The 18,878-nt window shown below is 44.3% G+C and overlaps 1 protein-coding gene across 6 annotated transcripts in view; it reads left to right on the forward strand.

Moving 5' to 3' along the window:
• The first annotated feature begins 1,160 nt into the window (after positions 1-1,160).
• LOC140212029 (sorbin and SH3 domain-containing protein 1) overlaps positions 1,161-18,878 on the forward strand; it is a 216,108-nt gene continuing 198,390 nt past the window's right edge. For 3 of the 6 annotated variants that reach the window (XM_072282414.1, XM_072282415.1, XM_072282413.1), the window contains exon 1: positions 1,161-1,386. The gene's annotated coding sequence lies outside the window, so the exon portion shown is untranslated. The remainder of the gene's footprint in view (positions 1,387-18,878) is intronic. The other 3 variants (XM_072282430.1, XM_072282431.1, XM_072282429.1) reach the window with 1 other exon arrangement.

An 18,878-nucleotide genomic window follows, 5' to 3' on the forward strand; every position in this document is an offset into this window, starting at 1 on the left:
AGTGACTCCTACTCCGAACCCCCAAATCTTGTTGCTGTGTACAAAACAAAAGTCAGGGACGTGATGCAACACTTTCCAGTTATTTGGAGGAATGCATTTCCACCAGTCTGGAAATGCGGCCACATCTGGAACTAGGCAGCCCATTTGATTAACATCCCACCAGCTAGCGAAAGCTCCATCATCAGTGCACAGTGGGAGCACTTTCACCAGAAAGATTGCAGAGGTTCTGCGAGGCCACTCAGCCCCGTATTCTCAGGGCAAATTAGGGGTGCAAAGCAAACAATAGTTTTGTCAGGTAATAGGTAGTGCCTGGCCAAGAAGCCCCAAGTGATCAATGAGCAGGTAAGGTGAGATTGGGCAAAACCACCCTAGTTGCTGCAGGTACAGGTGGATTCCCCTTCCTCCTAAGGGATACAGGGTTCTCTCCCCTTGTACTCCCCTGCCGCACCCACTTCCTTGATCCCCAGAGTCAACCGTCCACCATGTCAGCTCTACACGCTATACGTACAGGGCGCCAGGTGGACACTGCACCGTTATCGTTGTGGTTTCGTCAGACATTGGGGCGTTGTAGTGCTTTCCAAGCAAACTCAAATAATGGCAATTAGTGCTGGGGTCCAAAATGGCGTGCTAACCTCAGTCTTCCAACAGCTGCCTCTGATTAACACAGCGCCTGTTTGCAGCCAACATATCTCCAGCCGCTTGCCCAGCTCGCCCGATTGAAGCATACCATTCCATGCAAAACGTTTGGAAATGGTCCTCTTGTTGGCAGGAGGGCGGCGTACTGAAATTTTCGAGCTGAGAACCGGCGAGCGTTGGGGTAAACTGTTTGGCCGTGTTTACCCGGATCCCCGTGAAACCTGAGGACTAAGCTTGGTCATTGCTTCTTGCATCAAAATTACCGCCAATACAGTAACTCCGTGCTGCAAAATTACATTCTGTTTTAAAAGAAGTGTAAGTCGCTTTGTCATGTGCATTTAAAATTAATTTGTGGAACGGCTGGCTATTAAAAAAAAATCACCCATGGATCCCACATCCTAGAGCCTGGAACAAGTACTCCCACTGAATTTGGAAGTGCACGTAGCCCGTTTCGTCTTCGTTTCCCCTCCCCCTCGCCCCCCTTCTCGGTGCCCCAAGAGTGTGCCTTGCTTCTGTCATTGCTTACTGCTGCTCTCGGTGCAGAGCCCCCAGCCAGCCCGAAGGAAGGACGAGGCAGGGATGAGTCTGTGAGCAGGAGGCTGACGTGTTGGGGTCGGGCTGGGTTAACTGCTGGGACTCGAACTCTCCCGCTCTCTGTGCGGGGAGAGCTGCCGGAGCGAGCGGACGCAGAGCGCCGCGCAAGACGCCGGTTCCTTATCCGCGGGGCTGTGTTCTCGGGACTTGGTTCAGGTTAGTGGCGGGAGGGTTAGGTACTGTATGTTAACCCGCAGGAGGATGCGCGGAGCAGTGCGGGCTGCGTGTCTCGCTGGGTGCTTTGCCCTGTACTCTCACTCTGCGCTAATTGCTACCAGACATGGTTACTGCCGAATACAACTTTTTTTTACTCCTGGCTGTTCTTTCCTGTGGGGCTGAGTTGCGGTTTGCTGGCGTCTGAGTTTACTACCGGCGTTTGTCCTTTGAATTCAGTTTAAATCAGTGAGTGGAAGAGTTACAGGACCGTGGGACGTGCATCCATCCCATGGTTGAAATGCAACCCCAGCCTATAACTTTTTCAGTTACTGCCGCGGCTTTTGAGATTTTGAGGAAACCGACGTTCTGGCTTCAAAAAACTGTTTTAAAACGAGATCCCAATTTATGATCAGCCTTCCAACAACTGTAGTGTTTTGCAATGTTTCTTCAGTGTATAACTTGCAATGGAAGTTTCTTTAAATAGTGATTTCCCCAGATGTATTTTGGAAAGAGGCCAGAGTGAAATAAAAACAAGCTTGTTCACTAAAGGGTTTTATGTGACAAGTTCTGTTTTTACAGTGTTATGTTCAATAGTGTGTAATAAGACTCCTGAAGTTTTAAAAAATACTCCACAATTCTTCGCAACCCAGATTTCGTGGAGCCGCTTTCATTAAATCACAGGAACCCGGAGTGAAAGGTAAAAAATCTGTAGTTAATCATTGTTGCTGCTGGGGACAGACTGTTTGGCTGGTCGGAACGTTCAGGGGTGAAAATGGGTTGTCACTAAACGGTGACTTCAACTGAGCAAGGTAGAAAGCGGGGCACTGCTAACCCACTCTGCCCGGGATCCGCGCACACGGACTCTGCTCGATGTATCTTTCCCGGTTAGTTGGACACCGACTTGCCTCAAATGCTCACACGCTTACCTCACTATCATCAGATCCAGCTGTCTGCTCTCTGACACGCTGTTCGTATTTAAACACTCAGATTTGCAAAGACCGAACCGGCACTGAGTTCCTGTCGTCCGGGTGGGAGATTGCTGATTCTGCCCATGTGAAGGGTGCAGGGTTGGTGCGGAGCCTGAAGTAGCCGGCGGCGTGAGCTCGGCTTGAAGATGTCGGCAGTTTTTGGTGTATTTTGTGGCCAAACGCAGTCGACTATTAAACAGAACAACGCGTCAGAGTTGAAAACCCGGAGCACCGAGGCAGTCTAGTTCTGCTCTCTTGCCAGTCTGCGTTGCCCATTCCTGTGACTTCCTCCCCACCTGCTGCACCTTATCCTCAGCGTGTCCAAGCCTTCTCCTCAGTTCCTCGAGCCATTTCAGACAACTGGGAGCCCTGCATTTTCATCGCGCTTGGATCTGATCACCTACCAATTGCCTTGTGTAAATAGTTACGCAGTCATAATGAGAAATGCAAACAGTTTCTGCATATCCACCCCATCAAGAAATTTCATCTCGTTTCCTTATCTTTTGTTTCAGAGTACTCCACCTCTCCTGGTAGTTTTATTTGTTCTGTGGCCATAATACCCCAAGCTCTCCACCATCCCAGTTCTGTGAAGTGTGTGTCAAGAAATTCTTGGTAGGTGGGCAGCGCCGGTGGAGAGACAGAAGAAGAGTTAACACTTGAAGTCCAAAACTCCTCGCCATAGGGTATTTTTGTTTGTTTCTAGTTTCCAGCGTCTACAGTTTATTTGATTTCCCTGGTTTTGTTTGCATTGAGGGTGCACAGTTACTGAATTGGGTGGGGCTGGAGAAGCCTGAGTTTTCATTGTCAAGCTGCCTACCTGGGTGTAAATCTTTGGCCCTATGCCAGGACGTGTGACATTAGCTGGAAGTTTGTAGGGTAGACCATCATCCCTAACTCTTCAAGTCCTCCTAGAATTGCACTGAATTACAGTGTTATTATAGGCCGGGGATTCTCTGTTGCTTCTCTGATCTTTGCTCACATGGCAGAGTGGGTGTATGGTTTGAAAGCGTTGGGTTAATGTTTCTCTGTCTAACTGCTGGACTTCTGTCAAAGTTTGGCCAGCTGTCTCGTCCTCAGTCCCAATGTCAATTTGGTGATTATCTTGGGAGTATTTCAGACTGGGTGAAGGTGCTTCATAAATGCCAATTATTTCCTGAAGAGAGAGTAGATTTACCCTGACTCTCCTTCCTTTCCATTTTCGTCCATGTACTGTGTGTGTGTGTATGTGTGTGTGTGTATGTGTATCTGCGAATGTCTGAGTCTTCTAGAAATTTCTGCTTCTATTTGTTGGGGGTGAAGTATCTGGTAGGACTGCCCATCTTTGGACCGTGGCCTCCATTGCAGCCAGTGCTTTAAATGTTCTGTCTTGCGGAGTGTCATGAGCTGTTGGCTGACTGCAGGCAAGCCCAGGAATGTTCTTCTGAGTAACTGTAGGCCTCACCTTCTCAATGGACTGTCTGCTCAGCCCTGCTCCTGGCAGGAAGTGACAACCTTTCACCCTGCCTTTGACATCACACACCCTGCTCCCCCTCCCCCTCCATTGCACTGGAAAAAAATGGGCAACTCATCATGTGAGGACTGCCTGTGGACAGTTAATCGGGCACCACACCATAGGCTGACAGCTGGTACTTCAGCTAATGGCTGTGCCAGTGTGCTTAATGCTGTCCACAAAAGCTCAGTTAAGGTGGCTAGAATGGTTGTCTAAACACAGATCAATACATGGAAGGGTTAATTTGACATGGCCTATAACTAGCACTTTGCTGTCATGTGTTTGCTAGCAGCAGGGTTGGCCATTGAGTCTTTGAACTTCCCACCACTCCCATCAGGCACTGAAATAATCCACTAAATACCCACAATCCTGCAAACAAACTACAGTTTGAAGGGAAATAGTCACGGCGTCTACAAACTAGTTACACTCTTTATGAATGGCTGGTCAGTTGAACAGTTTGCTGAGGCCCAGTTAATTGTGGTGCTGGGCTAATTGCCTGGAGCATTGCTGCAAGCATCTCTGAAGGAAATAGTCTGGTGATAAAACATAATCAAGCTATTTCGAAAGTAATTCAAATATATCTTCCAGCTCTCCTACACTTGACAAAAGGACAGGGAACAAATCCCTTCCTTCCAGTTTCCGCATGTGTTTCAAACATTAGACTTGTTGGCCTGCTCTTCAACTGAAAGAACTGAAAAACCACCATGCCAGGTTTCTCTCAAATGGGACCATGATGTAATGTCTTGTTTCCTACACTCCCATATTTTTACAGTTCCAGCTGTCACTGAAGTATCCCATGCATTGACCCACAGGTACGGTGTGGTGCTGGGACAGGAAGATCTCAGCTTGATTTCTGGTTTGTACTGAACCCAAGCAATGGTGACGGTAAAAGTTTAGAGCTGTGGAAATAGATGGATGTTATTTGGCCCATTGCTTTTGTGCTTTGCAACCTGAAATCTTGCTCACTTCCTTCTTGTAGCTCAAAGTCTTCCTGTGCCACAAACATGAATTGCTCTACTGTGGTGGGGCCTACATCTGCATAATCTTTTGGTAAGGGGGGAGAGGAGGAGAAGAACAGTCAGGGTTAATCCTCCCCCTTGTTTTGAAAGGCTTCAGTGAGACCAACATTTGAGATGGAAGTAAGTTTTTCTCTGTTTGGTACCCAGGCCACATTCTTGTAAATGAGGATTCTGAGGCAGTCTTACTTACAGGAGTCTATATATTGGGAAGGCCAGATAGCAGTTAATGGTCTATTGAGCACAGTTCCTCTGTGTTTCCCCTTGGAATGTTGCTTTGCAGATGGGTTAGATTGAAACTGATGGTTCCCAGGAAATGTAAAACTCACTTTTAAAATCAATCTGTGCATCAAGTGTCAGTCTTGGCTTCGCATTGATGAATTCACACTTTGTCCAAGTACTGAGGTGATGCTGCCAGCACCACAAATGAATCTCTGCTTCCTGTCTGAAGTATAAAGGAGAAATCCTGGCTCTGTCTGTGCTCTCACATCGATTCTCCAGCATGTATGGATCATTCTCAGCCAGGCCCCAGTGTTGTGTCGCAAGATACCACGCAGTTAGAGGTTGGGATGATTCCAGACTTGACTGGTTAACTTTGATTAATCCTTTGGTATCTTTCTCTTGTTGAGACCATCATTCTTCATGAAGTGCAGTATCTTTATTGCTGTCTTTTTTGATCCTAGGATGTTCCAAAACACTCGAGACAATGAAGTCTATTCTGAAGTAATGTAGGGTTTGTAGTAGCCAATTTGTACACGTTTCTATAAATAGCAATGAGGATATTAGCCAGGACATCTGTTTCTGTTACTGAATAAATACTAGCCAAGACACTAGGCGATGTTATTCAGATTAGTTTATGGAATCCTGTACTGTATAGACAGAACCAAGGTTAACATTTGACAGATGGCACCTCTGATGCTAAACTCCCTCAATGTGGATTGAACTCTGGTTCTCAAAGTATAGTGTGAATTTTATTTCTTGTAATCCTGGGGGGAATAAGTGCCCTGCACTGAGCTACAGCTACCATTTGTTCTATGAATCGTTAAGAGCCATCACAACCAAGTTCACCACTGCCTGCCCCTGTATTTCCCAGTGAGGTCACTTTATACAAACCTTGGCTCTTGTACTTCAAACTTCAAAATGAGGAATGATCTCACTCTCTTAATTTCTAGTTAAATGCCAAATTGGGTACAGAAGGACTAGATTTACAATAAAGCAAGGAATGGAAAGTTATTTTGTCATTAAATGCTGCATTAGATTAAAATTTGTAGGAATGACTCCACTGTTGTAATCATTAATTTTCAGCACTAGAGGGGCTGGATCTATAGTAATATTTAACATGCATCATAAAAAAACAGTCGATTCTGGTGAATTGGGATGCATCGGGACCAGTACATTTTGGCTCAATTAAGCAGCTGTCCCAATTAGACAAAGTTTTATGGAAATAGTTAAAAAGTATAAAAAGACAAATTACCATTTAATTGAATATCAATTTGTGCATTTAAATGAAATATAGAACAAATTAGAACACTACTAATACCACTAAATACTATAAAACTGTATTAGTTCCTACTCGTGATCGACAGATGAATTCATCCAGAGTGCACTGCTGTGTTCTTTTGAATTTAAATGAATAAAATCAGCGTAGACATCAAATGCAGATAATGGGCTGTCTTCATTGCATTCCTGCATAACATCAAAATAAAATAACAGAATAATCAGAATTACTGCTTTTTAAATCAGCGCCTGTCAGCCCCAATTGGTAACAACACAAGCCGACGTTATTTAAAAACTGTTTGCTCTGTTGTGTCGAATGGTCACTCCAGTATATGCGAATGATGCTAGTTGGAAATGGTTTGGCACCAGTCCCCTATTCCAATTAAGTGGCTTAGTGTCCTAAGCAAACAAAGGGAATCTTGGCTATTTTCTCAATTAGGTTTTGCTCTTCAACAGTTGTCCCAAATGAGTGGCTGCCCCACTATACTTTGGCTAAAGTGGATGTGGCTTTTTGTTTCTTGTCTACTTCACACCATTCAATGCATTCCACTGCTGAGCAGCTGATGACGTGCCATGCTTGTAATTCTACAGCAGAAGGGTGCATCCCCAACAGCATTACCTTTTAACTGTTCACCTATAGAATGTGTCTAAACGACGGGAAGCACCTTTTACCTCAAAATTCTTTTCACCGTGGAAGTAGAAACTGTGGAAGCGAAGGCATGTGGCATGGTTGTCTCGATTGGTTTGGATGCTGCGTGGAAGAGTCAGGAAATCACACTTTAATAATTGTGTACAAAACTCTGGTTAGGCCGCACTTGGAGTATTGCATTCATCACTGGTTGCCCCATTACAGGAAGGATGTGAAGGCTTTGAAAAGGTGGGAAGGGCTTTACCAGGGTGCTGCCTGGATGAGAGGGCATGGGCGAGAAGAAGGGGTTGGATAAACTTGAGTTGTTTTCTGTGGAGCACTGGAGACTGAGAAGAGACAAAGTACCAGTATAGATAAGGTTGACAGGCCGTATCTTTAACCTGGGGTAGAAATGTCAAACGCTGGAAGACGCGCATTTACAGTGAGAAACGGCAAATATTTTACACAGCGGTGGCTGTTGGAATGGCTGTTAGGGGTAGTGATGGAAACAGCTACAATTCTGATGATTAAGGTGTGTATAATTAGGGACTGGAGGGATATGGTTCATGTGCAGACAGAAGTGATTTAATTTGCCATTGAGTTAGGCACAGACATTGTGGGTAGAAGGATCTGTTTCTTCTATACGTATTCCAAAGTAGACAATTTGACTAAAGCCCTCCTTGATTACGTTCCACTCAAAGTGCTGAGGATGTGCCCAAAATAATCTGCTCTGTTTTGCCACAGGTGCTGACTGCCCTATCTTCTAATTATTGAGCATTCTGAGTATTACCTTGTCTATGTGTTCCTTTCAATGTTTGTTTTCACTAGAAGATCCTTGCATTGGCAGCTTTACCCTTTAGCCAGGTACTTCACCCCCCCCCCCCCCCCCCCCCCAGCACCACATGAAGCTGGGTGGCTGGCTGTAACCATTCCAGCCTGGAGTTGACCACACTTGGCGCAGAGATATCCTGCTTCATGACAGGATAGCTTGCCTCCAGTATGATCACAGCTGTTTCTCATCACCATTTGAAGTGGTGCTAGAGCAATAATTTGTTGTGGGATTACCGGGTGGGTGTGAGGCCTGGACCAACTCCTGCTTTGGAATGGTCGCTGGGCGTTTGATGAGTGGCAAGTCAAGGTGTACCCAAATGCCCAAACCATCCTGTGCACTCTCCCAGTTCTAGGCTGTGGAACATACACCCTGGTTATTGCTAGGAGTTCTTGATGCTCTTTTCCTCACTGTGCATAGACAGCAAAGTTCTACCCTTCCCATCCCAACTGAACCCACATTCCACCCCCCACCCCCCCCCAGGTGAGATGCCGTGGAATGCTGGCTCTCCACAGTGCTGGATGGGGACAATGAGATGCGCAGGCTAAGCTCCAGTGTTAAGTTACTTTGAGATACGCTCTGACGTTGGCTAGCCACTGTGAGCAGCAGCTGACATGGCATGAAATGACAAATTGCACAATGGGCTGCCACAGCTGGCAAATGCCTGTCCACCAATATCAGCTGCTCCTCTCCACCTCAGTGTGAATACTGCAAGGGCTGTCAGGAGGTAGTGTGTGTGTGAGAGAGAGAGATGGGTTGCCACACGCAGACACTTTATTGAAGGATAAAGGAAGCACTTACTTTATACTTCATATTTTATTGTCACCAAACAATTGATACTAGAATGTACAATCATCACAGAGATATCTGATTCTGCGCTTCCCGCTCCCTGGATTAAAAATATTAAAAATAGTAAAAATTAGTAAATATTAAAAATTTAAATTATAAATCATAAATTGAAAACAGAAAAATGGAAAATAAGGTAGTGAAAAAAAAAATCGAGAGGCAGGTCCGGATATTTGGAGGGTATGGCCCAGATCCGGTCAGGATCCGTTCAGCTGTCTTATCACAGTTGGAAAGAAGCTGTTCCCAAATCTGGCCGTACGAGTCTTCAAGCTCCTGAGCCTTCTCCCGGAGGGAAGAGGGACAAAAAGTGTAAACACAAAATAATCTGCAGATGCTGGGGTCAAAGCAACACTTACAACACGCTGGAGGAACTCAGCAGGTCGGGCAGCATCCGTGGAAAAGATCGGTGGACGTTTCAGGCCAGACTCCTTCGTCAGGACTGTAGAGGGAAGGGGCAGAGGCCCTGTAAAGAAGGTGGGTGGGGGGAGGGTGGGAAGGAGAAGGCTGGTAGGTTCCAGGTGAGAAACCAGTAAGGGGAAAGATAAAGGGGTGGGGGAGGGGAAGCGGGGAGGTGATAGGCAGGAAAGGTGAAGAAGGAATAGGGGAAAACACAATGGGTAGTGGAAGGAGGCAGAACCATGAGGGAGGTGATAGGCAGCTGGGGGAGGGGCAGAGTGACATAAGGATAAGGAAAAGTGTGTTGGCTGTGTGGGTCATTAAAGTTGTATTTTATTTGATCCTGGGACCTGATGAAATACTTTTCAGAATTGCAGCCCCCATTGAAATGTGGGTCATGGTACAGAAGGATCCCACTGTGATCTAGACCTGGTGATCTGCCTCTTTGGGGTTGCCTGAGGGATATGCCAGGCAAGGACGCTGCAGAGAACTTGTTGCTCTTTCGACTGGTGCTGCAGGAGGTTTGGCAAAATTCAGGTTTATTGCCACTGACGAATGCCGTGAAATTAGTTGTCGTTATGCAGCAGCAGTGCAATACATAAAGAATAACTCTATTACAATAAGAAATACATAAGAACAATCAGTGAAGCAGTGTTCATGGACCATTCAGAAATCTGATGGCAGAGGGGAAGAAATTGTTCCTGAAACATTAAGTGTATGGTCTCAGGCTCCTGTGCCAGCTCCCTGACGAGTAATGAGAAGAGGGCATGTCCTGGTGATGGATGGGTCTCCTTAATGATAGATGTCACCTTCTTGAAGCATCACCTTCTGACGATGTCCTTGATGGGGAAGGTGGTGTGCATAATGGCACTGGCTGAGTGTGAGCTGGGCCAAAAGCGTGCTGGAACTTTCTGTGTAAGTAAACTATTCCATGCTGTTGATCGGGGGAAATAGTACAAATCTGCAGAAGACCTTTTATAAGGAAGAGTTTAAAATAAGAAGCTATGAATCTAAAACATGAACACATTGTATGAGCAGTCAAGAGGAACATCTTCCCTTACAGCTTTCTGTTTTGTGACATTTGTTGTCCTTTCCTAACTCTTGAGTTGTTGAGAGATAAGGGTCAATCACATTGTTGGGCCTGGAATCACGTACATTAAATGGTTAAATAGTTCCATTTAATATCAGAGAATGTGAACAGTATACAACCTGAAATTCTTACTCTTCGTGGACATCCACAAAACAGAAAAGAACCCAAAGAATGAATGGCAGAAAAATATTAGAACCCCAAAGTCTCCCCTCCCCTCTCACATGCACAAACAGCAGCAAAGCGTTACCCTCTGCCCTCCCCCCACTTGTTCCAGCAGGAAGTATCAGCCCACCCCCCACCACTCACTGTGCAAGCAATAGCAAAGACCCCCCCCCACCCCGAAGAGACCATGATCTAGAGTCCATCAGAAACTATAGTCCATAACCCAGAGTCCATTAGAAACTACAGTCCATAACCCAGCACTTCGATATGCCCCAGGCTGTCTTGCAATAACGAAGGAGAGAGAGGTATCACTCCACAGCAAGAGGAGAGACCCACTGCTGTGAAGAACCATAGTTTGAGTGCGGCTGTAGATCACCAACTCTGACCACCTTGAAAGGGAAAGAAGAGTCATTAAAGCGAGGAATTTAAGCTGTTTTGTAGATGAACTTGATGAAGTCACCCTCTGGCAGCTTTTCTCCTCTGAAGAACATTAATCAACTGGATTGGCTTTTACAACCTTCTAGTGGATGCATGTTGATTGCTTTAATTCAAAGTCCAACATTTTAATTCTAATCACATGTAGATATTTGAATTCAAATCCCCATCAGCTGTGGTGGGATTAGCTGGTGTGTTGGATCATTGGTCCTGGTGTCAGGATGCTTGTCTGGTAAATTGGCCACTAGGGCACGATACTGGACTGTGTCTGGCTTATGGAACTGGCTAATATAAGGCACTGATGTAGTTAAGATTAGGGGATCATGAGTCAAACATATTCTTAAGCATTGGAACATACCGTTTTCTCACTGTGTCTGCATGTGTTTGAATCGTGATCCATTTGGAGAACAGTCAGATGTTACTTCTGGGTGTTAAAATTTCAGTCTGGAACATTCGATTGGCATCAAGGACTTAGAATTTCGATATATAAATAGTCGGTGTGCTGCCTTGTAATTGAGCAGTATTTTGCAATGCCTGAATGAATCCTAAAATATTAATAATATTGGAGATAGGAGCAGAGAGATTAATAGGGAGAGATGAATAAATGGGATGGAGGTGTGAGGGTCAGATTGTCCCTAGCATGTTTGTCTGCTGTAAAGTCTGAAGTAGGCATGGCAAGATCAAGTTAATAAGAGAGTCAGCTGCTATACAGCATCAAGTTTTGGGCTTGTTTGCCCCAGAAGTTGGTTCATCGTGTCTCCTCCTGTACTGAGTAAGCTGAGAGAGCCAGCAACTATGATAAAATTGCCCTCCACAGCACCTCCTGACTCTAAATATTGCATGAAGTAGGGTGGAGGGCTTCAGTGACTGACTTGACTATACAAGGAGTGTCTGTCTGAACAGGGAGGTGAATGGCCAGTGTGTGTGCAAATGTATCCCAGCATGAGGAAATACTTTCAGTGGAAGAGCGTCTGGGAATTTTAAATGCTGGAGGGTCTCTCAGGAACGGAGAAATACATTCATCCACTAAAGCTGATATTGTCTCATGAAAGCAACAGTTAGATATGAAAGGGGAGTAAATCTGGCATGATGAACTGGTCTTGATGTGGAGCTTGGTTAATAATTATTGAGACTAAAGATGTTGTCATTGTTGCACCAAGGAATCATGAGGCGAACCATAACCAGTGTGCGCCTAGGTATGTTAAGTATTAGACTGCAGACAGGAGTAGTGAAATCTCCAGGTATTAATGACAGATTTTCTAGGAACAGTTGGCAATGTCACTAGAAGTGCAGTTTTTATAAAAAAAAGCACCAATATTTTGAACAGATTTTTATAAATTGCAATATGTACTGGCAGAGGTTTATATAAAAAAAATCTACCTGATTCTTCAATATCAGTCTTGTCTTGGAGACAAGTTTTTTTTTGATATCTATGCCTCAGGAATTGGTATAGAGCAGAGTTCCCAACCATTTTTTATGGCATGAAACCTTACTATTTGCCGAGGGGTCTGTGGGCTCCAGGTTGGGAACCCCTGGTATGGAACTACTGGCTTCCTTCTCTGCTCCAAAGAATAGAAACCCAGACTCCTCATAACTGAAGCATCCTATTCCAGGGACCCTCTCTCTTCTGTACCCTCAACAGCATTATCATATCCTTCCTATAGTGTGGTGACCAGAACTGCATGCTATACTTGAGCTGGGACCTATCAAATGTTTTATTACATTGTACTTTGACCTCCCAGCTCCTGTATTCTCAGCTCCCAATTATGAATGGTGGGTTTGGCAGCATTGGGCAACCAATGAGACTTAAGCACTGAACACAAAATCGTTTGGATTGAAGAAGTTTGAGATCAAGGCAGAAGAGAAGCAGGAAAGTAAATTCAGTTGCGATAGGAGCAGATAACTTGTGTACACATTGAAACATTTTTAATATGGCCAAAAAATAATTGATTAACTGGAACAGTAAGATTGGAAACTGCAAACTTGACTCCTTTATGGATTTGGAGTTTGACTCTGTGTTAACAAACACATTGTGGGGTGGGTTGGTTTTGTTTGTCATTACCAGGGTCTATAATTCCTATGCAATATCTCACAATGTGAGACAAAGCAAATGGGGTGTTGTGTATTATTCTGGGCTCCCAAGATACTGAATTCTCCAAACTTTTTAATTGATATAGAAATAGAACTGCATTAAAGGATTGGATTGTCTGACCCGAGGATGCCCAGGTACTGGGGCGATTGCCTGGAACACTCTTCCTTTCCAGAGCAGCTGAGTGGTTTGTCAATGGCCAGAGGAGTCAACTGCCTTTTGCCCATGACCTTGTTGGTGAAATCACTGATGCAGCAGGTCACTCGGAGCTGTGTTCTTCTTGTCTGTGCATTGGGGTGTCTTTTGTCATTCAATAACACAGTTCTGCTGATGCCTTGCAGCACACTGAGACCACTGATCGGCAGGAAGGCTCGGGTAGTGTGACCCTGGCCTCGTCTGCTCACTTTGTAAACACTTGGTATGAACATAGAATTCTCCAACTTCTGGTAATTCCCTCCCCCCACCCCCCCAACCTTCCTCTATCCCTATTTCACTCTACCCCTCCCCCAGCTCCCTCATGGTTCCGCCGCCTTCTTCAACTACCTATTATTTTCAGGGCTGTGACGTCAATGCTTCCCCTCCCCCACCCCTTTGTCTTTCAAATTACTGGTCTTTCAACTAACGCTACGAGCATTCTTCAAATCCTTCCCCATCTTTCATTCTTCAGTCCTGACGAAGGGTTCTGGCCCGAAACGTGGACTCATCGTTTCTGACTGATATTGCCCGACCTGCTGAGTTCATCCAGCGTACTGAAAGTGTTGCTTTGCTCACTTTGTAGCTCTTTTGGTTGAGGGGGTGGGGGGAGAGGGTGAATCTGATGAACATCGCCAATATCATTGCCAGTTTTTACTATTGGCCAACAAGGTAGAGGTGCTTCTGAAGTGGAATATGGAGAAGGTGCAGAAATGAGCTGACAGGGGATCAGCCCTGAGCTTGATAAATGGTGGAGCCCAGTTGAAGGGCTGAATGGCCTACCCCACTAGCCCTTTGTGCTTATTATGGCAACTAATATAAAGCAGCCAGAGGTGGTTGTAATGTATTTTAAAGTTTGCTTAAATAATTATTTTTAATTTTTCAAACTCTTATACACTTGCAAGATGCAGATGGAAATCTGGTCATGCTTCTTAGGTGTATCTTTTACTGGGCCTGAGGCTCTTCCCCAGCATGTAGAAGATGGATGGGTGAGATCTCCAGGGTTTCCATGTTAATCGTCTCTAAAATAAACTAAGTTTCATTATTCATGTGTACATGGGCAGGACAGGTGAGTCCCAGGTGATGGATAGCAGCCCATCAGCCAAACCTGGCCATTCAGGCTTGGCTGGGAACTTGCCAGGCTTGTCATTGGACAGTGAGCAGAGAGGCAGCATGGAAATGATCCCTTTAGTCCATTGAATCTGCGGCGCTGACCTAACTACTGTTTATTATCCTCCCCATATCCTAAAACCACAAGCTATCGGGAAATATTGGGCAGATCCAATCAGATGATTTGGCCCCAAGTAGTGCTCTTCACGACCACCAGATCCAAAATGGTGTACTTTTGAAATGTGATGTAGTTGATGGGTTGGCCAAGTTAAATATAGGAAACTTCTATAAACTGCAACACAAAATTGAGGCAGTTAACTTGTAAACTGGACGTTTGCAGAATGCTCCTGGTGGTCAGCACTCTGGAAAGTCACGTGACTCAGGAGCTGCAACTTGTGTCAATCTTTTATAAGTTTAATATGATGACATGGACTTCAGCACGTGGTTAAGTTCACCAAGAAGCAATATTGTGTACTTTAGATCAGATTACACTCCTTAATTGAATTTATTCTCTCCACAATTAATGATTTTTACCAATGAGAGACTTTTCCCTTGAAACATGTGTATGCGTGTTTGTGTAATAAAGGCATGATGTTTATGATTGGGAATGAGTTCTCAAATCCTTACTCAGGAATGGTTCACAAGTTCAGAACCTTAGATTTATTCTTAAACTAAGGATTTAATGGGATTCCAAGAATTAGATGTGCCTGGGGCACGGGTAGTGTTGTAACGTAAGATTTGATCAGTCAGCTTTTACAGGGTAAGAATATGAATTCTTTTTGAAATTAAAAAAATTTCAAAGCTTTTGCCAGTGATCTTTACAATAGCCTTTAGAGAGAAAAATCAGCTTTCTATTTTTTTAATCACAAACGAGAATATCTGCAGATACTGGAAATCCAAGCGGTATAAACAAAATGCTGGAAGAACTCAGCAGGGCAGGCAGCATCTAGGAAAAGAGTAGTCAACGTTTCAGGCTGTAATGTCGACTGCACTCTTTTCCTAGATGTGTTTTTTTATTGGTACATTTAACAGTTTCGGCATAAAAGGAAGATTAGGTTTTAAGGTAAGGACTGTATCGAATAGTAAAGTTCCTAAGGCTGAATTGCCTACTTCAGCTCCTTATTTTTTTTCCATGTTTACAAAACTATTTGATTGCAGTCTGAAGTGGTCTGGTAAGAAATAGACAATAGGTGCAGGAGTAGGCCATTCAGCACTTCGAGCCAGCACCACCATTCACTGTGATCATGGCTGATCATCCACAATCAGTATCCTTTTCCTGCCTTCTCCCCATATCCCTTCACTCCGTCATCTTTAAGAGCTGTCTCTAACTCTTTTTTTGAAAGAATCCAGAGAATTGGCCTCCACTGCCTTCTGAGGCAGAGCATTCCACAGAACCACAACCCTCTGTGTGAAAAAGTTTTTACTCAACTCCGTTCTAAATTGTCTACCCCTTATTCTTAAACTGTGGCCTCTGGTTCTGGACTCCCCCAATATTTGAAATATTTGAACCCGTAATGGCCTTGTCTCCTGACTCAAACCTAACATCTCCTTTTAATCTCCTGAGTTCAGTAAGCAAGGAAGCTGTTGGAGAGACCTACTGCACCTGACCCTAGCAGTGCTGCCAAGGGTAGTAGATCTGTCCTCAAGAGATGGTATATGTTTGGGGCCTTAGCTGTGTTTGGAGCTGAACCACATTCTGTTAACAGTTTTTCTGCCCTGCTTGATCCTGCGATTAAATTCCAAGTCCCTATTCGCTGCCATCATAAGTGCATCCACATCTGCTCTTCCTCTCCTGGAAACCATATAGGTAACATGTCTTTGTTATTTACAGAGCTGATAATTCTAACCACCCTCCTGGCCATACTCTTTCCTGCTTGCATGCTAATCACCATCAAATTCTGATCACCCACCAATCTCATACTTGATTTCCACTGACTCCCAAGCCTTCAACACTTGTTGTTTTTTTTAAAATTTCATATCTCTCCTGTTTCCACTCCTGTGCTCTCCTGCCTCTGTTCTCTCGTTCATTGTGTTTCGTGTCATATGACATGGGCGATTGTGGTCATGATTATTTATGGCAATTTTTTTCTGCGGAAGTGGTTTGTCGTTGCTGCCTTCTGGGCAGCGTCTTTACCAGATGGGTGACCCCACCTATTATCAATACTCTTCAGAGATTGCCTGGCATCAGTGATTGCATAACCAGGATTTGTGATGAGCACCAGCTGCTCATACGACTACTCACCACTTGCTTCCATGGCTTCACGTGACCCTGGTCAGTGGGGCTAAGCAAGTCTACGCCCTGCCCAAAGGCTCTGCCCCGACACCCAGTTGCCTCTGTACTCTTCTCAAATTATGAGCTTCTGCACACTCCAATTTTAATTGCTTGACTGTTGGGAACTGGAACTTCAACAAACTAGCCTTGAGCCCTGGAGATCCTCTAATTTCTCGTTCTTAGATAAAAAGGCTTTGTGTTAAATTCTATTTCATAACTTCTTTTGAAGTGATGTGATTCTTTGTGCTAAATACGTTATTTAATTACAAATTGACCACTGACAGATGAACTTTCTCTCATGTTGGTATTGGCTATTATTTGAGTAGCAAAATGTGGGGAAGAGATGCAGGTAGAAAGGACATACATCCCTCTGCACCGTCTCTAACCCTGGGTCATGTTGAGCTTTCCTATTATGGAACACACATCAAACTTGCTGGTGAACGCAGCAGGCCAGGCAGCATCTCTAGGAAGAGGAGCAGTCGACGTTTCAGGCCGAGACCCTTCGTCTAGAGATGCTGCCTGGCCTGCTGCGTTCACCAGCAACTTTGATGTGTGTTGCTTGAATTTCCAGCATCTGCAGAATTCCTGTTGTTTCCTATTATGGACCTTAGTATCGGTCCCTGCACAAAAAAAAAAGCAAAAGTAACTGCACAGCAAACTGCCTCATGGGGTAATTTCCTTATTTCTAAATATAAATTAGTTAGATTCTCGGCCATTAATTGCTCCCTTGTGTTATAATCTCGTTGCTTCCAGTTCCTGTATCTGAATCTGAGCCAGGATATCTGCATTTCCTACGCTGCAATTACGTTATTTTCAAATACGTTCAAATAGATTCTGATTAACTACGACATATTGGGACCGGTATGTTTTTGCCCAAGTAAGTAGCTGCCCCAGTTAGCTTAAGTTTCATGGAAATAGATAAAAGTTATAAAACAGACAAACTGAGTACAAATTTTTTGAAATGAAATATGGGGCACATTTGATTACAACCAATACAACTGCACTGTTATAAAACTGTGTATTAGTTCATAATGCTTATGGAGTAATTAAGCCATGTCATGTTCAAAAGACAAAATCGGCACAGACACCCAATGTAGTTAATGGATTCCCATCATAGAATGCTGTTGATAACTGCAATCTTAATTTTTATTATAATGTTCAAGATGATTGTCGGTGCCTTCAAATTCTCTGTAGTTTCTAACTTGTTGAAGTAGTGAAATTATTTCATTTTCATTCGCAGCCGTTTCTGGCATCTCCAAGCCTGAATGCTTGAAACTGCAGTGAGCAAAACAGTTCTGAATTGTCTTGCTACTTATTTCTCGCCAACTATAAGTGCCAAAAATCGCTGCTTCGTGAGCACAAGCATATGCAGCTGACGCTATTTAAAAACTGTTCGCTCAGAGAATGGTGTTGTGTCTAATGGCCATGCGACTGACACTATCAGAAACTGTTCAGTAACAGTCTCCTGCCCCAATTAGGCAATACAGTGTCCTAAATAAACGATGGGACTCCTGGCTATTTTCTCGATTAGTTCTGTTCTTTAAGAGTTGTCCCGAATAAGTGGCTGCTCTGATTAATGGATGTTCCAATTAATTGGAATCCATTGTACCTAATTGGCTGTGAAGTATTTTAGGGTTGCCCAGGGTGCTAGATAAACTTAATCTAGATGCCTCCATCTCTTGGATTCTTATTCATCCCGTAGAATACAGAGGTTTTAGCCAAGGTCACAGTTCTTGCTGGTTCACGCAGCAACAGGTTCTTGGTTCCAACTGAAGAACTGAGCTCAGCTGTGTTATTCTCCTTCCTACGCAGAAGCAACACTGCAGAGCAAAATATTTGTTCAAAGTGAAGTAAACCCTGACCAAACTCTGAAACCTTCAAAACATTTGGGGAGGAACGCTTGTGCAGCTGGTAGATCTCCGTGTTCCATTGATTCCTGGAAATTCTCAGCCATGTTTTCAGACTGCTCCTAGTTTTCCCTGTGACCACCTGGAGTTTCCTGCTGGTGTTCTGGTTTCCTCCTGCATTCCAAAGATGTGGGTTGATTGGCCATGGTTAGTTACACCTAGTATGGCTGAGTGATAGAATCTGAGGGGAGCTGAGAGGAATATGGGAGGAACATAATGGGATTGCTGTAAACAACTTCTTAATGGCCAGCACAGGCTGGGTAGGTTGAATATCTGGATCTGCTTTGTCAGTAGCTATGAATTTTGCCAACACTTGAGTCTAATTATTATTTCATACAACATAGAAATTTACAGCACATTACAGGCCCTTCGGCTCACAATGTTGTGACGACCATGTAACCTACTCTAGAGACTGCCTAGCATTTCCCTAGCGCATAGTCCTTTATTTTTCTAAGCTCCATGTACCTATCTAAGAGGCTCTTAAAAGATCCTATTGTTTCCGCTTCCACTACCGTCGCCAGCAGTGCATTCCATGCACCCACCATTCTCTGTGGAAAAAATTACCC

This window comes from Mobula birostris, chromosome 18 (genome assembly GCF_030028105.1).
Source record: "Mobula birostris isolate sMobBir1 chromosome 18, sMobBir1.hap1, whole genome shotgun sequence".
NCBI classification, from domain to species: domain Eukaryota; kingdom Metazoa; phylum Chordata; class Chondrichthyes; order Myliobatiformes; family Myliobatidae; genus Mobula; species Mobula birostris.